Source organism: Gallinula chloropus (assembly GCF_964237585.1).
Source record: "Gallinula chloropus genome assembly, chromosome: 7".
Classification (NCBI taxonomy): domain Eukaryota; kingdom Metazoa; phylum Chordata; class Aves; order Gruiformes; family Rallidae; genus Gallinula; species Gallinula chloropus.
In genome coordinates this window covers 25,343,440-25,370,796 of record NC_140092.1, presented here as the reverse complement: position 1 = coordinate 25,370,796, position 27,357 = coordinate 25,343,440, and the positions used below count along the sequence as shown (strand labels likewise).

General features: G+C 42.5%; 1 long non-coding RNA gene across 1 annotated transcript; it reads right to left on the bottom strand.

The window, feature by feature from the left end:
* Positions 1-1,383: 1,383 nt before the first annotated feature.
* LOC311194023 lies at positions 1,384-23,889 on the bottom strand. The gene is made up of 3 exons (XR_014617425.1): positions 23,818-23,889; positions 4,730-4,836; positions 1,384-1,460 (listed from the first exon to the last, which is right to left on the bottom strand). It is a non-coding gene; the product is annotated as an uncharacterized lncRNA (long non-coding RNA).
* Between the last annotated feature and the right edge of the window lie 3,468 nt (positions 23,890-27,357).

Below are 27,357 nucleotides of genomic sequence, written 5' to 3'. Positions count from 1 at the left end.
TAGCTTGGCCCATCCAAAGCGGGTGCCTTGTGTTATCAGCAGTATGAACAGTCGCGTGGTTGAAGCTATAGGCATTACACTTCCATAAGTCACTCTGTGACCCTTCCCACAGATCTGTGGTTTCATTGGTCTCCAGTAAAATATCAAAAGATGTCTCTCAAGCATGTTACTTTTATGGTATTTTCATAGTAAATACATAGTAACAGTGAAGGCCAGCCCAATTTCTTCACAGGGCTATCAGGTACCTTTGTCTTTATTATGTCACCAGCAGAATCTCTTCCCACACCTGCACATTCTTCTTTTTCCCATTTCTACCTAGCTCACTACATTTGTTTACTTTCATTTCTGGACAATAAATACCTAGCCCATGTTTTGAAAAGTTATTAAGAGGCAGGGTTTGCTCTTTTTTACCTACTGGTATTTTTTTAAAAGGCATTTTCCTACAACAGGGGTCTCCCTTGGCTGAAAAACATACGGTAGCTCATCAGCTTCTCAAAAAGGTCGAAGGTTTCATGTAACCTTTACACCCTGTAGTCCCTAAGATGCAGATGATGCAACTTACAGGGGTGAGGAGAAGGAGTATTCGTATTTTTCCAGGTAGACAATGACAGCGTATTGAGCCCCATAGGAAATAGAGGTTACTTAGGAACACCAGTGGATTTGAACTGTCTTCTGCACACGAGCACCTCCAGCTTTGTGCTGAAGATCACCTGCCACGTGTGATGCCTTGGAAAGCCGGAATCAAAACTCAACAGCCTTGGTGACTATTCAGCAGGGATCCTTTATTGCAGCCCTGGGCACACAGGGCATCGCTCCTCCAAATGTGTGCGCCCATTAAAGCCAAATTCCTCATGTTTATACAGATTAACTATACATAGTCATTATAATGTCTAAGAAAAGGCAGAGTTATGCAAATTATTTCTAAGAAGTCATTTATATTCATTCCTCCCAGATAGAGCATGCTCAGTGACACTTACGGGGTCTTCTGGTGCTCTTCAGGGATGAAGGCTGGACGTCTTCCTCGCTCTCAGCACATGCTCTTTATGTTTATTCTCCATGGCTACCTGAGCTCAAAAACACATTCCTGCACAAACTAGTTAGGAACCCCTTTTCACTGAAAACAAGATATACTCTGTCTCTTAATTGGTCATTAGTCTCATTATTTATGACTCCCCTATCTCCACTTTCAAGGCTGTTGTACTGTTATGGCTCAGTTTTGTAGCTGCTTTCACTAAACCGCTCACATGATTACAGCCAACTTCTGCTAAAATCCAAAACTAATCTATTCTTAAAACCAGGGAAAATCTTAAAGTTACATATTAAAGTTATATTAATTGTCTCTTAAGCTACACCTACATCAATCTATTCAGCATGATTACATTTCAATGAATCACGTGACAATGCTGAATTAAGTCGGTTGCTTTTGAGTCCACTCTTAGTCCTTCTGTTTGCTTTTATTCCTATGGAGACAAAAAGCAAGCGGCACATTAAACAAGGCCTAGGCCCTTAGAGAGTTGCATTAACCAGCTTTCCATGCTACTTGCCACGTTCAAGGGGTTACGTTCCTGTATTCTTTGGCTTCACTATAGGTATCTAGACAGAATTAGGATCTGTTTGTTAAGCCTCCTTAAAGTATAAGACCTCAAAATGGGGCACAAACCTTATATGTTAACTAGTATTATGTACCTTCTCTGTTCACAACAACAGTACGACATAGGCAGAGGATTCTGGTCTTCCATTGAGCATGTGCCCATTGAATCCATCTCCAAGAAAGATGAGATGTGGTATTTTCTCAGTAAACAACGGAGAACGTGCAAATAGAGGAATATTGCAGTTTAAGAATTTAGCATAGTGCTGTGATTTTACATATTCAGTCAAATTACAATTTTATTCTGACATGCATATTTTTGCTAGTAAGTGTTGTCTTAATTCAGATGTAAGTATTTGTATCTAACAGTATAACTGCCAACAGTGAAAGGAAAAAAATGTGATGTGCTAGAGAGCTAAGGAGCTCACATTCTGGTTACTTTCAGTGGGACTTTGCAGCCTGCAAAAGCGTCATTAACCACCAGTTCTTTTACTGACAGCTGTTCAGATTAAGTTTTTCCCATGCCTAATGTCTAAGATTTTATGACTGATACTTAACTACACAGTGATGCGTGGGTAAAAATATCATTTACACAAATGCATACACTATGCACAATAAAAAATAAAACAGTTTTGCAGAACATCTTTCCTTAAAGCCATTGCAGGCTATTATATTAAGAACTCTGATCAACTGTAGCATGGTTTTAGAGCCTAGGCCACTTCAGTTGCACACAGCTTTATTTTTATCAGTTAAGAGCAGGAAAGATTCCTCAGCTTTAGTGACCTATGGAGTTATGGAAGAGTTTCCCTCTGCATGTAGGAAAAGCTGCAAGTTTTCCATTCAGGCAGTGTGTGCAGATACAGGCAGTGATAGAAAAGGTCCAAGTTTACCTCTGACTGGAATGGGCGACTCTCTGGTTTATTCCATAAAACGGGGTAGCAGGCCCATCATACAGACAGGGAGGCTGCAATATGCATTGCTACACATATGTCAAAATATTTTATATTTTTAAACAATAGCATAATCAGAATATTAAAAACTAATAATTTGGAAACCTGCTTTAATTAACATGTAGCTAATACAGACAGAGGTGACAGATGCTTTAGCTTGTATAAGTGGCATCTGTGTTTTTCAGGTGGAGACTTCACACCAAAAACCCGAAAAAGTCCTCACCAAGTGACCAGAAAGACCCTTTAGAAGGACCATTTTTTCATACAGCTTCCTCCTCTACAGATTTGGTTCTTGCTAACGTGGCCAGATCATCCTAATCGCTATTGCTTATATCTCTATAGCTCTGAACTCTACAATTCCTGCCAATATATTTATCAAGCTGGGCCTTTTTCTTTTACTAATCAGTTGTGTTTACAATTATGTTAATATTTTACTAGGGCTTAAAATTCAACACAATTTACAATGTGCAAACTTCAATGTGTAACAACTGCCCTGATGGCAGTGTTACAACTTCTGCTTCTTCAGTTTGCTTACGTCCTGAAGGCAAAGTGCAAGAAAGCCTCTTTCTTCTTCCACTTCCACCACTCCCTGGTCTGATGTGGACAGCTCCTGCTGCACGGGAGGCAGCAGCCGAAGAGCGCCAGCGAACCACGTTCCATTAGACCCTTCCAGCTGTGAGTGACGTGGGTCCATGATTCCAAATGATCTTATGGAACTGGGATGATTTTAAAGAAACCCCAATGGAATAAGCAGGGATTGCCAGGGATTGGTGTAAACACTGGCTTCCTTTTTTTTTTACTATAATCTGTTTTTCTTTGTTGGTGGTTTTATGTTTGGGGTTTTTTTGTTAATACACTTCTGGTTTCTCACAGCTGCTCAGTGCCAATGTATGAGCTTGCTGGCTTTCAGATTTCAGGAGGACTGCTTTTTAGAGCTGAATCCTGTGGGCAGCTGAGCACTTTAAATTTCCATTGCCTTCAGAGTCCCCTGACTATTAGCTGGCCTTTGATTTGTAATTTCATTGTAATGTTGGGGCTCTCTCCTGTTACATTTTCCATGACACAGAACGCAGACTTCTTATATACTAGAAGCTTTGCTGTTAAGAAAGTCTATTCTTTCCTACGGGTCTTTACAGATACTTTTTTCTTTCTTAAGGATTTATTTACTACTCTTTCAGAGTCAGAATATGTTCCTGTGACACATAAACACATATAAAATAAACACAGGATGCAGACAGATATAGACATCCAGCTAAGTGCAGCTTTAGTAACTGTTGTAAGTGTCCCCTAGAGCACCTGTACATACTACATCCTCAGTGAAAAGGGCTTGAACTTGCATTCTTGTATGAGCCAGCAATATTGTTTCCTTACCTGCTGAAGTTACTTAACCAGTCTGACCAGGATATAGTATCCTCCTAACTACAGACTTTACTCCATTAGGAACAGTCGCTTTCCATAGCCAGAGGAGTAAACCTCTCCTTTTTTACCTAGGTGAAGCAGTGACAGTTCATGGAGCTGCCCTTTACAAACCTTGAAGTAGCTTTCATCTTGCTGGCTTTTGTCATTTTCTCCTTGTTTACCCTGGCTTCTATCTACAGTGATCCCCATGGCAACAAAGAAGGTAATAATCTAAAAGAAATCTGTGCTTTACGTTTTTCACTACCTGCTTTTCTAGTTACAGGCTTTGCGATCGGTCTCGCTGGTTGACTCGCTGTATTCTGACACTAGGGAGCTTTATGAATACCAGGCAAAGGGTGGAGAGCAATTGATGATGAGAGCACCAGTAGAAGTTATAAACATAGAAACTCCATTAAGGTGTGAGAGAGGGAACTTTCACAGCCAGGTCTGCCCGCTCAGACTGAGCTGTGCCGCATGGCTGAGCCGCGCTGCAAGTAGCGTCCCGGTGAGCAAGTGCCAGCTCTGTGCAGGGCAGGCTCTTCCCAGCAGTGCTCTAAGGAGTTACCAGAGGCTTAGGCTGGCATAGCAGGGTAATCAAGGTAAATGTTTGGGTTTATTAGGCTGAGGGAAAAGTATTTGCTCCCTTTTAAAGAAGGGAAAATACCATTAAAAGCATGAGGGGTGCCTTTCTCCCATTCCAAATCGGAGACGAGGGGGGAGAGAACGGGGATTGGGGGTACCACCACCCAACCCATCCCCTGTTAGTTCTGCAAAAGGAGTAACATAAACTTACAATGTCAGCAGAGGATCTCCTTCTTCCATGCCACCTCATCCTGTTGGCAGGACTGGATTGCAGCCAGAGCCGGTAGCACTGGCAATCCCCTCACAGATGCAGTTCTCCTGGAAAGGAGGGAGAAAGCAAGTGACTGAAATAAAATCCCAAGGCACACAGCAATAGCGCTGCTGGTTTCTGCCCTATCCCACAGTAATTAATTTGGCATTAGCTGGATTTCTGTCTAAAAAAGCCCCAATTGTAAGGGCATGCTGCTGAGAAACACGAGTGGAGTTTTCTTAATGTATGTGTCACCTTGTAAAACTCTGGGCTGCTTAATACTTTGTGAAACCACAGTGATGAGGGTGAAAGGTAAATAAGCATCACAGCACGTGCTGCGTTCCTGCCGCTCGGGTTCCTCACTTCCTCTTCTGCTCCCTTGGATTTTACATCATCTCTGCACAGAAGGGGAAGGTGTTAGAGAACAACACACATCTCTGCAGGCGAAGCGTGGCTGCTGGGAGAACTGACTTCACTCTGACAGTGTGCACAGAAACAGTTTTTCCCCCCAAGAGACGTCCACTGTAACAACAGAGCAAGGCCAGCAGCTCCTCGTGCTTCAACAGGGCTGGGGAAAGCCTGCCCTGCAAGGTGTGCAGCCCCATGGCTGCAAACAAGTATCTGCAGGGCTGTTCCGCACAGGCACGAAGATGAGGGATGCAGTTTCACTGTCAGTAACTGAGATCTGCCTTACAAGACTAAAAAGGGAAGGTAACGGAATCACACTTAAAGTTATTGTCACTGCCTGCTCTTTAAAGGGCAACATCAGGGTGTTATCAGCACTGCTTCCATTTTAACTCTCAAACACAGCATTCCATCCGCTGCTACAAATGAAGTTAACTCCATCCTGACCGAAACCAGGACAGTTATGCCTGGCAAGAGCGAAGGGACAAGGTCAGGGCTGCTTCCCAGTGCTCAGCTGCCACAGTAACTTACTGCAGTGATATAATAATGTGAGTGGTGCTGACAGCACCTGCTTAGCTTCAAAACTGCATGAGAACTTTTCACGTGTCCCGTTTTTGTCACCACAGCCATGCTTTCTGTTTGCACAGTGAAAGCTGGGTCTTAGTTGAGTACTACATGAGAGCAAGATATCAATGCAGGTGCTTGTAGGTGCCAAACCTTTTGTAGACCTTCGTATACTCAGTAGGGCTACTTCTCACTTTAAGAGTGTATTCAAAGCATCTTGCATTCAGCAGTCTTGGACAAAACTGCTGCAAGAGCGAATTACACTTGTCATGCTAGCAGAAATACCCACTGAAGCCAGGCAGTGTCCTCCTGCCACAACAGAGCTTCACAGCCACGGTTATGTCATAGAATGGATTCGGACCTTCAGGGGCCATCTAGTCCAACCCCCCTGCAGTGAGCAGGGACACCTTCACTAGAGCAGGTCACTCAGAGCCGCAGCAAGCCTGATCTTGAATGTCTCCAGGGATGGGGTTGCCTCCACCTCTCTGGGCAACCTGTGCCAGTGATCCACCACCCTCACACTGAAGAACTTTTTTCCTAATACCCAACCTAAATCTCCCCTTTTCGAATTTAAAACCATCACCCCTCAGCCTATTGCTACGTGCCCATGTCTTTCTCCTACAACATTTTTAAACTTTGTGTTTAGAGGAACAACTTTCAAACAGAGAATCTAAAATAAAGCTATCTGCCTAAGACACAGTGGGAAAAAAAGAATGAAAACCACGTATCCTCTTTGTGTTTGCATTGATGAGCAACGTGTTGAAATCACACATCTTGATTCAGAGCTAACAGGAAAAATTCCCTGGATATTTGGGTGAAGAGGTGTTCTTCAAAGAACTCTTAGCATGGGCCAGGATCTTCTACTAAAAGCTGAAAGTGATAGCCTGTGATTATGTGTTATCTGAAGAGAGAATGGCTGCAGGAGGATTCTTATTTATACTTGAAGTTATTTAGGTGGGGAAGGTTGTACTTTTGTGAGAAGACATGTGCTTGTTTTGTGTTCTCCTGCAGCCTGGAAGCTCACACATTGTTTGCTTTTCCAACAGTGCAGAACATGATGAGCATTTTTCAGTTAGTAATTTAATTTAAGAGAAATGAGAAATAGCAATGGAGCCAAAGGACCAGGAGTGGATTGTTCATGGTAAAGTGTGGCCAACTAGAAACACCAAGTAATACAGTTGGGAAGTGGAAGCAGACATCCTTATCTTCCATTCGGGCTTTTTCTCCCTCAGAAGAATGATTGGGACCATCCTACATTTGAGACAATGCAGTAATCCATGGAAATGTAAACTTAATAGCTCATTTCAAAAGTCTGTTTCTAACGGAAGAAAAGCAGATCACAAAAAGCATGAGCATTAAGTAAGGCCCCAATAGGACAAATTCCCAATAGAAGAGCAGGTGAGATACTTAAGCAGGACACTGAACGAGTACAGGACAAAGTTATGTCTTTGCATGGAAGATGGATGCTACCTACAAATGCAGAAGTGCCTCACTGTATGTGTTAGGAAACTGCTATAGTCAATGCCTGTTCTGCACCTGTTTTGATGTCAAAAGACTTCTATTTCCAAACCATAACCTTAAGGAAAATGAAACTCAATTCAGAAGGCTGAATTTAAAACCAGGCACGTATCATTATCATTACACCATGCATAATGGTATCTTCTGGAAGTACTACACCATTCTACAGAAAGCCTATGTGTAAGTTCAAGAAAACGCTCATCACATGTAATACAAACCCTCTTTTCAGCTTTATACACTGTTGCTCACAGTCAGAGGTCTGCAGGTTAGGATCTGGACCTGGTACAACCAGACACGCAGGAGCAAGAGCTGACAAGAAGGCAAACTCCCTGGGGATCTGCAGCGGATGTGTCATGCTGAAGGAGGCTATAGCATGGGTTCTGGATGTCCTTCTAGAAGAGGCTAAACTCACTATCACAACTTATATGGAACTAATTTTCATGCCCCAGCCCCACTGTGGGTCTTCTATATAAGGACAACTTGGGGAAGCAATCTTCTGGTTTCAGTTCTTTCTTGTGTTGCAGGTAAGCCTTGACTTGACTTCAGTTCCTCTATTTGACCTGAATCCCTCTCAGGAACCAAACCACAGCTCCTGGAAGCAGAACACGAGGTGTTTTACAGAGCTGTTTTGTTGTTGGGTTTTTTTAAGAAGTATAAAAGGGTCCAGATTTGGTGTAGAACAGTAAAAGGGGGCAGGACGTTAAATGGCGTTTGCTGCCAGAGAGACAGAAGAGCAGTTCCAAGTAGAGCTCATGTAATAAATCCCCACTGGAGGGAGATCTCTAGTCGCTGGAGCCACCACTGTGCTGTCTGGAGGAGAACGAGCTGGCTAAAACCAGAAGCAACACATTAATTCCTGGAAGTCCTGCTCTCAGCAGCATCTCTTAGACTGGAAATCTCAAGTCCAGAGACTTAAACAGCATGTCTCCACAGCATGCCAAGCTATTCTGAACGCAGGCACGTGGAAGGCAGTTCTATTCGCAGGTTTCTGCCTCAGGGAACCCTGATTCCAGGTGCACTGAATTCCAGTGGAATAAACTTACTGTTTTGCTCCACTTATCCAACATAACCCAAACGGCCAAGCAGTAGGGAAGATACTAGCAAACAATACTTGCCCCATAAAATTTATTTCACCTTTCCTATGAATACACTTCTCCTGCCCCTCCACCCCAAAAGAAAAGCAGCTATAGAGGAAGAAAAGGAAGGATTGCATATACTAAACCACTATTTTAATAAGTTATTTAAATTGTAATTACTTAAATTCTCTAAGATGCCTTTTATAATACAGGCACTACAATGCCTTCCCCCTCCCCACTGGTACCAAGTCCATAACTCTGCCACTACTACAGAAATCACAGAACCATAGCATGTGATGGGTTGGAAAAGATCACTTGTTCATCAAAGGTCATCATTCATTCATCAAGCTTCTCACTCTCCACCAGCCCAGGTTGCCCCAAACCACATTCAACCTGGTCCTGAACATTTCTAGTGAGGGTGCGCCCACAGCTTCTCCTGCAACCTCTGCCAGGGCCTCACCACCCTGATTTATTCTTAATATTCTAAACCTACCATCCTAGAGCTCAAACCCATTACCCCTTTTCCTATCACTACACCCCTGACAAACAGTCCCTCTCTAGATTTCCTGTAGGCTTCCCTTAGCTGCTGGAAGGCTGCCTGCTATAAGATCCCCCCAGAGCCTTCTCCAGGCTGAACATCCCCAACTCTCTCAGCCTGTCCTCGTAGGGAAAGGTGCTGCAGCCGACCGATCATCTTTGCAGCCCTCCTGCTGGACTTCCTGCAGCAGGTTGATGTCTGTTTTGTACTGGGGATCCCAGAGCTGGGTGCAGCAAATCTGGGGAAGGATTGTGTTTGTCTAAGAGTGAGGTGTAGGATTCGTGATAAAAATAGTTCTTCAAAAAGCTCTAGTTACCATAAGGTAGAAACCACCCTTCGTGACAGCAGAGGCTGCTTGCTGACTGCACTAAACACCACACAGGGGTTCTTCAAGTACTCGTTCCAGCTGGTGACTCAGAACACCCTGAGCTCGATGCCCAGCTCTGTACACAGGAGAGATGGTGGCTGGGAGATTAGTGAGAAACCTGAGGTATCAGCGCAGCTCTGAACTTCAGCATCTATCTGGTCTTAGAGAGTCCAGAGAAGGGCTACGGAGATGATTAAGGGCCTAGAGCATCTCCCCTGTGAGGAAAGGCTGAGTAAGTTGGGACTGTTCAGCCTTGAGAAGAGAAGACTAAGGGGGGACCTAATTAAAGTTTATAACTATCTGAAGCAGGGGATGCAGGGGGAATCAGCCAGCCCCTTTTCAGTGGTTTGTGGGGACAGGACAAGGGGCAATGGCTGCAAGTTGGAGCATAGGAAGTTCCGCACCAACGTGTGGAAGAACTTTTTCCCAGTGAGGGTGAGGGAGCCCTGGGACAGGCTGCCCAGGGAGGTGGTGGAGTCTCCTTCTCTGGAGATATTCAAGACCCGTCTGTATGCCTGAGTGATATGTCCTAGGGAGCTGCTTTGGCAGGGGGCTTGGACCCGATGATCTCTTGAGGTCCCTTCCAACCCCTACAATTCTATGATTCTATGATTCTTAGCACTTACTACTGCTTGGATATGTGAAGGGCTGAGCCTTATGAGCAGGTGGAAATGGCAGCAGCTCCTTTCCTAACACAGCCAGTCAACCAGGACCTCAGAGGTATGGGTCAGCTTAACGCCCGTTCCCAAACCTGAGAGGATTCAGGTGAAAAGAGGAGGGTCTGTAAGTAAGGCCAGAGGGGACAGGCTTCAATGGCTGCTGCCAGGATGTGGTGGTTTGGCCCTGAGCAGGGACTAAGCACCACATGCCACTCACTCCCTCGCTCCTGCAGGAGAAACAGATGGAGCCCTGTGTGTTAGGATAAGGACAGTGGGTTGGGATAAGGACAAAATCACCATGAAAGTAGAGTAGTAACAGCTTGCCACAAATTATACCCACACCCAGCGATAACACAGAGCTCCTTACCAACCAACGGTAACGGAGCACTGCAGGCATGAGGACTGACCCAATGCCCCAGTCTCACTCATTCTGCCCTGGAAGCACCCAGGAGCACCCCTCCCCACCCAGCCCCTTTGATGGGGGAGTGATGTCCGGTGGTGAGGAACCAGCCCAGGCTGACTTGCCTCACCACTGCAATGGGTACAAGCTCCCCTCTGAAAAAGAGAGGACAAGCAAGAGGTAGCCTGGCTTTCTAACCACGTGAGAACAGTACTTCAGGCTGGGGAATTCCAGCGCAGGGCTACCAAGATGATGATTGGAGTGAACCCTTTCCTTAAGAGGACAGGCTGAGGGAGCTCGGTCTCTTTAGCTTGAAGGAGACTGAGGGGTGACCTTATTAATGTTTATAAATATGTAAAGGGTGAGAGTCAGGAGGACAGAGCCAGGCTCTGCTCAGGGATGGCAGCGATAGGACAAGGGGCAGTGGGTGCAGCTGGAGCAGAGGAAGCTTTGTGTGAATGTAAATAGGAACTTTTTCTCTGTGAGGGTGACAGAGCACTGAGACAGGCTGCCCAGAGAGGCTGTGGAGTCTCCTTCTCTGGAGACATTCAAACCTGCCTGGATACGTTCCTGTGTGACCTAATCAAGGAGATCCTGCTCTGATGGGGGTTGGGCTAGACGAGCTTTCAAGGTCCCTTCCAACCCCTGACTTTACACGATTCTGTGAATTTTAAATCTGATTTCTGCTTTGGAGACTGCTTATGTATCTTGACTAAAAATTAATTGGTCATTAGATAAAATATATAAACACACACATAAAACATATAAAGTGTATAAACACTAAGACTTAAAAGTCCTTTTGATGTCCTTGCTAAGGGAAGTGAATTGACATTTAACGTTCTCTTCTGGGATGGGAAGTAACAGGCAGTAAATCCCTTGCTGCAGCCTGGTAGGACTCTTGAGTCCCAGCTAACATTTCTGGAGCCCTTCTCTCCTGTGCAGGGCTGACTCTGCTTTCCACAACTTCTAACAAACATTGCTCCCAAGAAGGGCTGCTCTTAAGAGAACACCTCAAACACTTCTTACAGCTGTTCGTTACAAGCATTTTCTGGCATAAGCCACTGGCCTACACATCCCAGGAAAGGTAAAGACAGGGAATGCTATACCTCCTCAACATAGGCTAAGCAAAGTAGTGTGGCAGGCAGAGCTATCCTGCAAGGAAGATCTTAAAATCAGAGTGGGGTTCATCCTGTCTACATCTTCGGAGCCTGCCTTTGCAGTCAGAGCTTAAACGAGATACACTGGAAGCCAGGATGGCTGCATTAGGGATGACTACAGCTGAACCACATATTATGCAGGAAGACACAGGGATTCTGCATAGTCCCCATAGGTAGTGGCAAGAACAGAGGTGCATTGGAATTTGCTTTATCCCTTATATTGTAAGCAATACAGGAAGGCACTGAGGTACAGCAGCAGCATATGCAGCTTCATCACGCCTGGTTAACTAGATCTCAGTTTGCTTACATGGGGTCCAGAGACCTATAATGAGCTGTCTATTGACAAGACACCCAAAGAGGAACAAGAGAATGAAATCACATACTTTTCAGATTTTTTTGATCCTTGATAGCTAAGAAAAGTGACCATAAAAGTGATGTTTGTCTGATGTGATCACTCTGATGATTCCTTTATAAACTGCGATAACGATCCGAGTACTGATGCACTGTGCAGTGACAAGGCAAACACTAAGTATGCTTCTCTGAAATGTTTAAGGTGATATATGTGCATATAACATCTTCAGTATTTTTTTATTAGTGAAGTTTAATATGTCTAGGATTTCTCTAGTGATAATTTCTTTTGCTTATGAACTGCTGGTGAGCCTTGCAATTCCATGGAGTCACATGGAATACTGCAAGCACGCAGATTTCCAGGAAAAAAACCCTTCTATTTCTCTTTCTTATAACAAAAATGGCCCAAGTAAGCTATGCAAATACACATTTAAAAAAGAACAGATTATTTCTAGAAAAATTACATTAGTCCTTTCTGAAAGCCAAAGCTTCCAAAATCCAACCAAAGGGAACAAGCGTGGTGCATCAGCTGCTGCTTTACAGAATGAAAAGTGAATGGGCTGAGCCCTAAGCACTGCAAGAAATTTAATAACAAAAGAAAAATAATTTTAAAAGGTAACACTGAGAGCTTTTTTTTTTTTTTTGTACTAGGAAGTAAATCTGATTTTACCAAGGGTACAAAGCACTGAGGGAAAGGAAACACTTAATCATTATTTTTCTTAACCAATTATTAGGAATTACTAAATAATTTTTAAATAAAGACTTCGCCTTGCATGGAAATATCACATATTTCTATGCAAACGTCCCAGTTTCATCAATCCTCACCTGTATGTTCCCTACTAAACCTACAAAGTATAATGCCAGGACTGGAGAGACTTGGCTATGCACTTGTTCTGACTAGGGAAAACCAAAGCCCATAACAACATGTTGGATTTGCAGAGGGAACGGAAAGAAACCTGGGGAATTAACTTGTAACTTTTCTTTAACCTTTTTCACCATCTGGGTAAAATTGCCTAGTGACCTAAAGCAGTGCCTGATTGAATTTCATGTGACTTCTGTCTAAATACAATGAGGAACCTACTCACCTCTGGGTTGAAGGCTCCTGCATTCCCTGTTCCATTGCAAGGGATGCTCCTGACTTCCAGAAACCTTCTCAAGAAGCCTTTCCAACCTGTTAGAAATTAACAGCAATGAGAGAAGCATAGCCCCCACTATTCTACATTCCTGTTTCTCTGTGCGACCTCCTCCCCTAAAAGCAGCCTATACTGGCTGTTACTCACTCGTGTACCTGAAACGCAGGGCTTTGGGAACTTCTTTCACTGAGATGCAAACTGTCAGCACTCTCCGTGCACATGGGGCAATCCAACAGGCAGGAGAGCAGCTCTGCGGCTTTACATACTTACACAGACTGGCCATAGCCTAAGCAAGGCTCACAAGCCCAACCAGAAATTTAAAAAATCAAAAAAGTTTGGTTACTAAGGCAAGGGCAGAGACCAGTCTCCAGTATCAGCTCAAATATGGGACCAGATAATTAAAGGACAGGTCAGACAAATATTTGAAGTACTGTATAACTGTATTTTGGAAGGCTGTAATAACAAAAGTGCATGTTTTAATGGCAAAATCACAGATGCCTAAGGGTTTCAGGACCGGTCAGTTACGGAGAGAGTGTGGAGGAGTAGATGGAGATGAGGGAGTAACAAAAAAAACGACAAGGAAGATGATCGAACCAGACTTCACAACATCTAAAGACAGCAGCATTCTTCTCAGGGAATGTAATATTTTTCCTAGCTGTAAATTCACACAGCAGGTCAAATACACATTGGCCTCATTTTCTTTGATGACAGAACGCACTGATCAGATATAAGAGCTGAAGAATGTTCAGCTTATTCAAAGACTGCAATTTCAAAACAATTAATGGTGGTCCAAGAGAAAAAAATCTGGAAATGGAGTAACGCCCTAATGATGGATTATATTCCATTTTATATAGCTAATAAAGGTCAAACATCTGAGAACTCACACTAGAATTCATGTCCCACTGTAACATGAGAAATATTAGTAGAGCTTCCATGGGGAAGTAGCACATTAGCACTTGAGAGAGAAGTGAGTGCTTTGCATAAAAATGGTTTATGAGTATATTTAGTCATCTCTCACTTCCTTCTGTTTTTAAAGAAAACAATAAAAGCCCACACCAGGCTGGAGTTAAGATACTGTAGGGTGAAAGTAAAGCCAGCGAGCTCCTTGTCTCTAGATAAAATACAGGGGAAAAGTCAATTTTCCGACAATAAAAGTGCGGTTGTGCTAAAGACCAGAGATGCTGTCAAATAATCCATCTGTTTTCTGTTTCATGCTCTCAGACACATGGGTATTAAGGGCAGAATCAAGGAATTACAGGTTAATGAGCTTAGTGCACCACAGCTAAATTGCCATCAAGCAGACCCTGACACAGAATAAATGATGGAAAACAAGGCTGTGAAGGAGCGATGCTCATGCTGATACACAGAGCCCAGAGTCACACAGTCAGTTCGTCCTGGAGAGCGGCACCAGGTTGTATTTTTTTTTTTGAGAGCATAGGAAGTTTCTTTTAATCCAAGTCAGGTCAGAGCAGGTACTGAAACAAGGGTATGACAGGCCAATTAAATTTCATTGCGCATATTGAATTTTTCAGGATTATAACTAAAAGAATTAAACCCCTGCTCAGATAATAAACTCAAACAAACAGACTAATACTGTGCTAGTATTCTTGGTCACATAGCTAGCTACATCTAAATGCACATACAGCCGCATCCAAATGCATTTAGCAATCAGTAAAGTGGCCTCTTCAAGAAGGTAACACAAGCGGGAAGTAGGACACTCGATTCATCTGTGACATTTCTTCCTATTATACAAGGCTGGAAATATTTTAAAAGAAACATTAAGTGCCAATGGGGTTCTGAAAAATCGGTATCAGACAGTTCTGGTAGGAGGATCTCACGGTGGTGGCATTCCAAAGAAAAACAAATTCATTAACAAAAATGGAATGCACTTGAAAAAAACATTTAAAAATACACTTTTAGATATCTGCTGTTGGTAATACTTCTAGGGAGCTTTCTGTCTGTTAATAATGGTGATGTGGATTTATAATAAGTACTTTCAAAACTTTAGGGCCTTTTAAGTGTATATGTTTCAATAGATTTAAAACCAGTAACCTGAGAAGCGTTAGAAGTGTTCTAGGTGCTTACAGTTACTTGATTGTTTTATTTTGGCACAGCATATCAGGGATATAAAATAACGATTTTCAAATATTTATAACAGTACTAACAGCCAAGAACAGACAAGCTCCTGGAATCTTAAACTTTGATTGTATGAATTCAGAAAGCACATTTGGATTTACAACTCTCATTTCTCTCTATAACAGAAAATTCCCTATTACAAATCATGCTAATGAAATTAATGTGTAACAACAGAGCATTATTGCCTTGCTCATTTTAAAGAGCTGTACTTGTCAGTACTTAAATTGCACCAAAAAAATAATCAAACTGTAATCTTCATAGACAGGAAAGATGATTCCTTCTGTTACCCAGACATGAGGTTTTAGTTATGCTTGAAATCAGAAGGCACTTGGTGCTCCACAAAGTTTTAACGTTTTCTATTCTTAATGTATATAAGGATTTTCTGATCTTCAAAAATAAGTAGGTAAACTTTTTAGATCTCTCAAAAATCTAGATAAGTTATTAATGATTGCTCTGTTCTCTCCAGAAGAAAGCTCGACACAGAAAGGGTACAAGAAAAGAAGAAAATCCAACAAGAAAAAGACAAGTTCAAGTATGGCCGAAGAGGTTTAGAACATTAACCAGGGTCACTGTCAGAAATACTTTTGAAAGAGGCAGCTCTGGAAGCTGGTTGCCTGAAGACACTGAGAAAAAGGCTGTGAAGAACTCATCATCCATCAGATGGAATCCAGATGTGACAATTAAGAGTTAATGAACCCTGACCTATGACACTGCTTCAGCACCTTTTTACAACCGTGATTCACCACCTTAATAAAATTTCCAGGGCTCTTTTTACAGAGCACATCTGCTCTAAATTCCTAAAGGTTAAACTTTACATTCAGAAGCTACAGTAGGGTTTATTTTTTCTCAGCTTTTCAGTCACATGTAAGGTAGATTTAACAGCAGTGTCTTTGCTTTTCCACATCAGCACTGGAAGACAGTATTTCCATAGCAAAACTACATAGTGTTGGTATAGTAGTTACTGAATTTACACGAATATGTATAAGCTGCTGAAGCTGACTGAAAAGTATCAGGCAACTTTTTTTTAAGTTCTCCATTATAACAGCATCTGTATTCACATACAGCTTTTTATATCAGATATTTATAATTTCATAGTAAGTTTTACAAAAACTGATTTGTTGCTTTATAAGGGTATCTGACTCAACCTTGATACCCAAGTCCTACGTTTCTTCCTAGAGCAATGGCTCTTTCTCCCCAAAGACTGGAAGATCTGTTGAACTTCTAAGAAAGTTGGAACTGGAACTTCTTGCTTCACAGAAAAAGAATTTACGGAATTTTTCACTTTTCGGATCCTACCTGTTTCCTTAGGTCTCAGACAGTACCACACATCACTGCTTCTTTGGTCCACAAGAAAAAAGAAGAGAGGGCAAGAGCAAAGTAGCTCCAAGACTACTTGTTAGAAGACTCCCCTTTGCATATTGGGGGATGTTTAGAAAAGTCCAGGACCAAGCTACAGTGTATAACATATAGGAGAACTCATTTTGTTTCCCACCACAGCTACAAGGGTAAAAATCCCAGGAAACTGACTGTGCCATATCACAAAGGTCCAGGCGGCAGGTGTTGAGCAGCCCGGTTGTGATGCAGCATCATCAGACTGTCAGCGTTTCAGGAGAGTAAAGAGGTGGTCTCATTCCATCAGGTAGCTACTGTTAACCCCAAATCCCTGTTTTATCCCATACCAGGCCATTTCTTTCTAGAGAGAGAACAAGTGCCTTCCAGAGCCTCTCAGCAGTTCCCCAGATGACCACAAGGTACGCTTTGTGCCTTTTGCTAGTACACAGCATGGAGGATTGGCTGGACAAAAGTCTGGCGGTGTTTCAAATGGCCTGGTAATGCAAATCCCTGTAAACTCTGTCTCCTACTATATACACTATCATTAACACAAGTTCAGTTTTATATATATTTATATATATAAAATATATGTAATTTTTTTTTAACATTCCAAGAGCTCATTAAATGTTACTTGTAGCAACGCATTTTGAGAGGAGTGGGTTTTGTGGCCCACCCAGATTTATTATCCCCATATAATAAGGGCTGGGGAAGCCAGCAGAGACATGCTGGTATGCAGTAACAGGAGAGCAGGTGTCTGTGAGAACAGGAGCTTGTGAGAAAAGCCATGAGATAACAGACTGCAAGAATGTTAACAACCGCCTTGAAAGATGGACAGGTATCTGCTTGGACAACCATCGGATCAGGGGCACATTTCGTATCAATACGCACCCGCTCCCACCCACACCCCCCAGTGAACTCAGCGATGCATCACTGTCCCCTGACGCCCAAGAGGCTCTGCAGGGGCTGCTCGTCCCAGCCTGGGCACACAAGGTGGCGTCAGAGCGTGAAAAACGGTTACATCAGGGTATTTTGGTTCCTGCATAATCGCGGGAATTACCTGGGAAAAGTTGATGTGGGGATGAGCAGGTGGCGGAGAGTTCACGGTGGGAGGCAGTGGGAGCATGGAGACCGCGCGGCGGGTCCTGGTGCTCCGCCAGGTCCTAGCGCCCGCCCACGGCTCAGCCCCAGTGAGCGGAGGGGTCGCGCTGCGGTTCACGGCGGGTGGCGAACGGGACCCACGAGATCGCGCCGCGCAGCAGGGCGCCTTGGCGGAACTGCCGTCGAAGTGGGAGAACCGCTCCCCCTGCCCCCCTCCCCCCCATCCATACGGATCGGATGGGACAACTCGCGCCTCGCAATGCCGCTTGTCTAACGCATCAGTTTGCAGCCTTCGGTCGTGTGTGCTGGGGGTTCAGGGATGCCTTTGTCCACTGAGAGCAAAGCTGCTTTTACTGAGCAAAGGGATTTCTGACAGCAACCACTGAAAGTGGGCAGCTTACTTCAAAAATTTAACCTGGAAACCAGAAAATCCCCGTTTGGGTTGATCAATGTCTGGCTTGCCCAAAAAAACCACTTGCCCATCTACAAGATTTAATAGGGAAGCTACTGACTAAGGGTCATATCAAGCCTTCCACAAGTCTGTGGAACATGCCAACATTTTTTAAATATTGGGGGTTTTTTTCACTATGCCTTTACACTCTGATGATTAGGAAAAATTTGCTTTTTCAGTCCCTACTATAAACAAAAATGAACCCATGAAAAAGGTATCACTGGGTGCGCTCCCACAAGGCATAAAAGCTTCACCAACTATGGGCCAGACTTCTGTAGCTTGGGCACTTGGTCCAGTACAAAAACACATCCTGATCTAATCTTTTATCATTACATGGTTGATGTATTGATTGTGGGGAAAAAACTTGAACATTGAAAGTTTGATTCATGAGTTAACAGTGCAAGGGATTACAGATTACTGTAGGAAAAAAAAAAAGAAAAAAGAAAAAAAAAGAAAAAAGAAAAAAACAAAGAAAAAAGAAAAAAAGAAGGAAAAAAAAAAAAGAAACTGTAGAAAAGCAAGGGATTACAGATTACTCCACAGAAAATTCCAAAGAAGCCAGTGTGGAAATATGTGGATTGACAGATTGATAAAAGTACCATAACACCTCAGAGGATTGAGATCAGAGCTGAGGTTAGCACGTTAAATGATGTTCAGAAGTTGCTTAGAAATATTAACTGGATTGTGGCATTACACATCAGTATTTTATTACCCATGTTCGCAGCCACGCTGGACTAGCTGACTGACTCAAGGTCTAGCAGAAGGAAATCAGAGAGCAGACAGGCTGGTAGCACTGGCACGTGCTGCTCCCTCAGCAGACCACTTTACACAAGCTCAGAAGTCACATGAATTTTTTTTTACTAATCAGCTAAGATACTTCAACAACAATCCCACGCCACGTGTGCTCTGCCACAGCAGCACCTGAATACCCCATGAAATCAAAACCGACAACAACAGCCCAGAAGATATAGCACAAACAACACAAACCTTTTTCTTTACCGGTTATGGGACATCACCTATGACATTACCTATTTTACAGGGACACCACATTTGCCCACAGGACAAGCCATAGTGGAACCCATGAATCAAACTCTCCAGCGTCTTGCTTCACAAACAAAAAGGGGAGAGAAAGATACCTCCCCAGCTGATTGATTAAACAGAGCTCTCTGTTTTGAACTATTTATGTCTGCCACAGGACAGTTTGGTACCTCCAATGGTGAAACATGGAGTAGGTTTAAAAGGAGGTTTGGAAGGGAACAAAAAAGAAAAAAGAAAGGAAAAAGAAAAAAAAAGAGAAAAATAGAGAAAAAAAAAAGAAAGAAAGTCAATGTCAGGTGTTAGTAAGAAATGAAGTTACAGGTACTAACTTGGGGAAGGAGATCTGCCTGTGTCATTACAGATACGGGAACCAAGTGGATAAAGCCATAGGTCCAGAAGAAATCAAGCTTGCATGAACCAGGACGGGATCCTGATCCCAGTAACTGAAGTCAAGTGTTCCAACTGCAACCGCAGCGGACTACAAATTTTGCTGTGGGACATAATGAACCATCTAACAGTCTTTGAAATATGCATGTGTTTGTGGTAAATGAAAATTAGGGAAATACTGATTTCTGCACAGCCTAGGAGCAGAGACTACAATGGGTGCCTGCACGAAAACGTGAGGCTGGTGTTACCTGCAGTCCTGACACTCCTGCCTGGCAAAGCAAACAAATAAAACAGCAAAGGTATTAAGGCACTTAGCTCAAGATGTGGATTCTGTAAAATATGCCACCTTACAGAATAGTGCAGCAACTGGTTTTTGTTGCTGGCTCACAGACATGGTTCTGAAAACGTTGATGGCATGTGCTGCATGAATCAGTCTGACCACTCAGCATTCAGAAAGTAATAAATCAAACACCAAAGATACAACAAAAACAAACAAAAAAAAGGAGGAAAAAAAGGGGGGGAATTCTTTGGATTGGACAATTGGTTTCATGAGTGGAGAAGTTCAAGAGGGATATTGTCAATGGTCAAATGTGGATTATTGGTTTTGGTAATCACAGTACTTGTCTTGCTGCCACGCTTAATGAGCTTTCTGCAAAGGGCCCTGGCAGAAATCTCTAACAAGCAGCTTTTGTTACACAGATACTGAAAGGAAAAAAAAAATTGTCAGGGAAGGCAGCAGGCCTGCCACTGGCCTGGCTCTCCTCACAGAAGACATAGGCCCTGACAACATCCTTGAATTCCCAAGAAATACGAAAGTTACTCATGCTGAGAGGTATTTGGTAATCACATTTTCAAAACACAGCGGCCTTGAAGACAGGTGAACAGACTGCCTTACACCAAGGAGGAGTTGTGAGAAGGTATTTGGAAATAAGTGAACATGTCATGAACCAGCCATAATAAGATGGTCAAAACACAGCAGGTGTACAGATAATTTTAGACATCAAAGGTAAGCTAACAATGTTTAGCTATAAGATATGCTTATCAAAACTCGTTATAATTACTAATTACTAGTAATTACTGATCCAAGTTAAGTCTGCAAAACTTTGGCTCCTACAGTATTGAAAACATGGTCAAACGAGAAAAAAATAGGAAGCTTAAAAATTAGCAAAATTTAAAAATTAGCAAAGCATCATGTGTTTGCTGCAATTACCTTTTTTCAAATTCGTGTTCAGAGAACACATATTACATAGTAAATAAACCACCCAAAGACCAGGTGAATGTTTTAATAACTTCCTTCCACCCAGCAGTACTTCAGTAAGGAAAGAGCGTATAACAGAAGAAATAATTGTCTTTATCTTCAGGTGTCATATAAACATATTGACTGGAAGATCTCTACGTAAACAAAGAGAGGACACTCTACAGGGTTCCATGAGCTGTTTACAAGTCATTCTAGGATGAATGATTCTAACAAAGATACATATTCTCCCATTTTTTATTTAAAAGCAAAAACGAACTGAATTTCTTTGTAAATTGAGTTTCATTGGTCTTTAATTATTTTTTAAGAATTATTGCTTCAAAGACATTTAATCCACAAAGCAGTTACTTTGATCAAAAAGAGACCATTGTTTCTCACCTGAAATAACTCATGTTTGTAGGGAGATTGAGCCAGGAAAAATATATCCCATGTTGACACAAAGACAAGAGAGCACTTCACTCAAAACTGTGGCTTGGAAGATCCAGATCAAGCATACGTGTTCAATCCTGCTTGTGAGTTTTGGTCCAAGTTTGACATACATTCTAAAGTGAACTTTCCAATCATTTAACTAATACCAGATATATGGGACCAAACTCCCACCACTGTAAGCACATTAGAAAATGTCCTGTGTACTAATTAAATTATGTAACTTTAAAAAAAACAAAACAACAAAACCCCCATCCCACCAAACTCTGCTCATTCTAAATCTGTGTTTTCAATGGCCTGTGCCCTGCTGTGCACACTAAGTGAGACATAACTTTAAGAAGATTTATAATGCCACTTTCAAAGGGAAGAGCATACCAGGATTGGGGATTGGGTATCAGGCAACTCTGGTACAGACAGTGAAATGTTGTCCTAGGATGAAAAGAGGTATTAGTGTGAAAAAGCACTGTTTTCTTCTTCCTCATGAAATTGCTCTTGCAAACAGGAACCGCCACTAGGTAGAGATTAATATTAACTTGGGTTTGAAGGCACTCTCCACTCAAAACCTAGCACTGAACACTACAAAGGAACTTGTCTCCACATGAAGAGATCCTCTGAAGGATATACTTTGCATGTAAGAATAGGATTGCAAACACATTTACTGTGAAGAAACTACTTTGAAATGAGAATACCCACCCAGGAGTTGCATTACTTCAACACGTTTCATAATAAATCAACATAACCTCACCAAGTCTCTCAGACACGTCATCTGATGCCACTGTATGAAGGTAAAATCACTTCTTACGTTACTGCCCAGTCACAGCAGAACTAATTTTAATGATATGCAGTTATAAAAGCCACTGCAACCCTGAAGGTAGGATACAATCCTCACCTAATTACTCGCCAAACCATTAAGAGACAGGAAGCAATTGTCCACACACAGTAAAGGCCTTTTACTGGTTACAGGCAGTTACACTTTACCAGCCAAATTCTGTGATCTATTATTATCCACAATTCAGATATACTATTCAACTTATGCCTTATTATGCTCTGTAAGAGGACCATAAGTCATCTTCTGCCCTGAACAGCTGCAGGTAACTCCTGCACTTCTCTAGTATTCTTCTCCCGCCAGTGCGAACAGTGTTATTTCGATCACATGGTAAGGTTTTCTAGCTCTAGAGATCCCAAGTAAAAATCTTGGCATTAGACAAGCCTTTCCTGTAGTATAAATCTGCTCCTTTCAGAGTCAGGAAGACTTTTACAGCTAACTTCAGTTTCAGGACAACTTAGACTTAACACTACGTTTCTACTCACAGCACAAGGGTAGGGAAGGGGAACTGCAATTTTGGAAGTGACCTGTTCAGCCTAACAGCCAGATCCTCAGGGCTGAAGTGAGTTTTATTTAAAATCCTCAAAGGGGAAACAGTCCTCCTCTCCAGTACAGACACCATACAGGTGAAACAATTACTTTCCATTTCTGATATATTTAGTGGCTATGCCCCCTAGTTCCACCCATAAAATGTACTATTTCTGCAGTAACCAATAGGTCCTGCCAGCTGCTGTTTTCCTTATCAAGCTTTACTAGGTCACAGACACTAGGAAGCAGAAAAGAAGCACCAACAATAGTTGAGGAAGTTAAACAGCGATGGAAAGTACCTCATGAAAAGTGTAGCTCTAAGCCACGAACTTTAACAAGGTAATAAAAAAAATAATAAAGAAAAAAGTGTGCAGTTATTTTACATAAAGTTGCACAAGGAATTAATCACACCAGATTAGCATTAGAGCAGAACAGACTAGCAGTCAAAATCCATGGTTCATTCATACACCTGAATATGCTTTACTGTAACAGGCAGCATTTAATGAATCTTGCAAAGATTCCTGTGGCTACACACTTGTGCTTCATTTTGAATGGAAATATTTTGGTATTATCAAGCAACAAATTCAGGTTTTTATTCTTAGCACTGAGCCACTTAGCAGTGCCTCTGACTTGTGATGGCAGTGCGTAAAGATACACCAGCTAGCGATCAAGACACAGCCGATACCTTTAGCTTCTTATTCTTCTTAATATTGCACCACACACATGCATGTACATTTCAGATTATTTTCCTGCAGGAGAGCAGCTGATTCTGTCAGAATCAGAGAAGCCATAAGATGAAGGATGTCTGCTTCACAGCACAGATATTATAAGGCAGTTGTTAACATCTTGCAGTTTCTTATCATTCTCACAGGCTTCTGTTCTCCTGTTACTGCATCCTGGTCATGCCTTAACATGTCTTCGCTCGACCCTCAGGCCTGATTATATTAGGGCATTAATGAGTCTGGTTGGGCCACAAGCCCACTCCTCACAAGACACATTGCTACATCAAATAATGCTAAAACAACGGTTCAGGATAAGATTTAAACCTTTCCCATACTCTTTTCTTGCACCAGACAAGGTCTTAGCCAAGCCATCTCTGTTCTCTTCCAAAACAGACTGTTAGTAACTATCTCCTTCACCCAAAAGCAGTTGTCTGAAGCCTAGCCTCCCAGTACTAGTGTAGCCACAGAATTTCAATTTTGACCAAATCTTACATTCCTCTTCGTATTTTCCAAACAGTTAGCAAGCAGGGAAAACAAACAGCAAGATCCTGTTTGGAAACCCCTCACTCTGATGGGTGGACAAAAGGTACCTCACTGCAGCCAAAGGGCAGTTTGTATGACTGGCAGAACGGAGCAGCACACAGTATTTGCAGGGGAGCCCTTTGATCCCAAGAGTACAATTCACCTGCGTTACGGGTCATTTAATTATTTGCCTTCTCAGCCTGTATCCTTTGATGTAACAAATTCAGGATGCTGGTGCTCTGGTATGTGGAGAAGTGGTTCATTCCAGAGATGACTTCTTCAGTGATGGCATTGCAATGCAGCACATAGGATATAAAAAGACACATAAAAAAGAGGTTAGACATAAATATTGTCTCTCTCCAATTCAGCTAAAAACCAAGCTCTGCACACTCGTCTGAGTTAATTTTGCTGAAGGGTTAACTACACAGCATAACATTTTCTTTGTTTTACATGATACATATAAATCCTGTATTTATTATAACGTAATTGACAGAAATAAATGAATGGGACTATATATTTACATATTCTAAGGAAATGTCATGTTAAGCGCTGAAAGTACCATTCACCTGTTTTCTTAAATGAAAGAATTCAGGATGTATTTTTGCTCCTTTCCGAACAGCCCCCATAAACTACAGCGATACTGAAGTCACAGAAACATGCCTATTTATTGTCACTCCATGCCATCTCTGACTTCACAGAATCACAGGGGTTGGAAGGGACCTCAAGAGATCATTGGGTCCAACCCCCCTGCCAAAGCAGCTCCCCAGCTCATATTGCACAGGTCGGCGTCCAGACGGGGCTGGAATCTCTCCAGAGAAGGAGACTCCACACCCCCTGGGCAGCCTGTCCCAGGGCTCCCTCACCCTCAGCGGGAAGAAGTTCTTCTGCATGTTGGTGCGGAACTTCCTGTGCTCCAACTTGCAGCCATTGCCCCTTGTCCTGTCCCCACAGAGCACTGAAAAGGGGCTGGCCAATTCCCCCTGTATCCCATACTTAAGATATTTGTAAACATTAATTAGGTCCCCCCTTAGTCTTCTTCTCTGAAACAGCATCATTTTTTTAAGTCGATCAAATCAGATCAATCATAAAATAAATATTCTGTGTGAATTTATAAAACCCAGCCCTGCTGAGCTGCTGCTAGGCCCCTCTACAGCATATTAACCAGTTTCCTGGTTATTTTCTACATTTCTTTGAAGCTCACTCTTGCTCTGCCCTGGACTGTAAGGGAACATGCCTGCTTTTGTCCTTACAGCCCGAGAACCAGCCTGACTGCAAAAAAACCCCAAGTTCAACCTCAGAAGGCTGAGGTTAGACCTACGCAGCCTAACAGGAGAAGGCTTTGTATATTCTAAAGAGTTGAATTCAAATTAGGCCTGGAAGCAGTCATGCTGAAAGATTGAACGTCTGTCTGCATATTCCTTTTGGGTTATTAAGATGGATTTAGACTTTGATTTAAATTCTTTTTTTTTTTAATCTGTCCATTAGCATCTCCATAAGAGCTCTCCATGAAGAAGTAATTTATCAGACTCAAAGGTATGATGCCTTCAACTGGGTGAAGTCAATGAACTTGAAAAGCATCAGAAACCCGTTTCTTTCCCTGAATGGCAAGGTTTGTTGGTAAGAACGTGTTTGCTCATTTCTGTAATGGGATGATGAGTGTCAGATGGCTTTAATATAGCATCCAAAAGAAGTACAGAAAATTGTGCCCTGTACAAAGAAACGTCCTTACCATCTGAGTAACATTATCTTTATTGCATGTACCACTTGACTACCTATTCGTGTGGAAACCGCATGCAATGTTAGCAGTTTACACTTAGCTTCAAGCCCAAAGTAATAACTGAAATGGTAACTGATGAAAACATAGCACTTCAATTCTTAGATCTACACCTCAGCACATTTTTTCTGGAGCAAAAGGTTATCTGGAGTAAAATGTTATGGCCAGAGATCACTGCAATGCTTCAGGAGAGCTGCACACCCACTAGTGAGAGGGGGGTGAAGAACTGCTTATAGAGATGGAAGATAACGAATCCTTTCTGCTTTCTTCAGATATCCTGGGGAGGCAGGAAATCATTGGACGTGTAGTTCCGACGTGGCCCACGCCAGCTCTTCATGCTGCACCTGTCCAAGCTTGACCTACAAGCTGCTTTAACGTGTCGGCATTCAGAATGGTTGCCTGCACGTGAAACCTCCTGACCTGCCCACTCCGGTCACGAGATGGAGCACAGCATGGCCTTGGGAGGTCCTATTTGCAGCTCTCCCTCCCTCTTTTTACTTTTGAAGAGAATGCAAGTGGCATTGCCTACAGCCCTGCTGTGGAAGGTTAGCAGAACTGAAAGGCAGATATGTGTATAAATTTTATGACGTTATTGCTTAAGGCCAAGAGTGCAGCGCTAATAATAACACTGCGGTTTTGGTGTTTGCTTTCATGTTACAGCAAAGAACATGAAGGTAAGAAAACCATAATTACAGAGGTATTAAAGGCCTATGGTACAGATAGATGTTTTTGGGTACCCAGTTCTACTCCTCTACCTTCCCCCTCTTGCCCCCCCTTCTCCACTTAAGACCCATGGAACCAGCAGCGCACATATCACGTATAAAAGGCACAACAGCAGAAAGAAGAAAAAACTAAACCCCTGTAATGCTGAGATTGCAACAGAGCTGCAGGTTTCCTTTGGAAACACTACTAATACCCCATATTAGCATCCACTGACTCAATACTAGCATCCACTGGACTTGATGATCTCTTGAGGTCCCTTCCAACCCCTACAATTCTGTGATTCTGTCATTGTTTGAGCTTGCATAAAACAGCCTGAAATACAGCACCAAAACATCACTACACAGGGGACAGAAGGGGGATGGCACCTCTCCTTCTGTTCTGCAGCAGCTGGAAAGCAAAGCAAAGAAGAGACCATCTATTATGAGAGCAACCCAACCCCTTTTGTTGTCTTTTCTGCCTTATTATTGAGGGCTGGGAGCAAAATAGAAAAGGCAGTTCTCAGATCCAACACGCACTGCTTGACTATGGCCAATTAAAGATCTCAAATGAATGCACATTTTTATGTCAATAACCAGAACAAAAATCTGCTGACGCACCTTCTCAACCACACTTGATTAACATTAAAAATCCGAGCTAATAAATGTGCTGAAGGAAATATCCCTTTCATTTGGTGTGCAAGCACCACTCCTTCCTGGAGAATGGTCTTGCAAATTTATTGTCCTTATAAGGCTTCAGCAAACATTTTATATCATTGCTCATTACTCCCGGTCACTAATTTTACAACCGTAAACCTGGATAACAAAAATACTATTGTTTGGGGGGGGGGGTGGGGGTGGGGGTAGAATTTGTGACTTCCCTCTGCACAGAAGCAGCAACCTACAAGGATGCATTTTGCTTCATGCTTATTAAAGTGTCACTATTTCCAGAGCTGATAGGTAAGACTTCGGTGGGTTTTGCTGTGCTATATATTTAGTACAAAGTATTTATCTTAATTTACCAAAATGTTTACGAAACTTTAGGTATTTTTTTTCCCATCTTTTAATTACTACTCCATTCTTGCAAATGTATTTTTTTTAGAACCCTTTAGTAAAAAGTATGGATTTTCCTGCCGTTAGTTTAATTGGGGCCCTGGAAGCTGAGGAGGAGGCAGTACGTGAGGAGACGAATGCAGCCCCTCTGTTTCAGAGGCAGCAGGTGCCTTGAGTG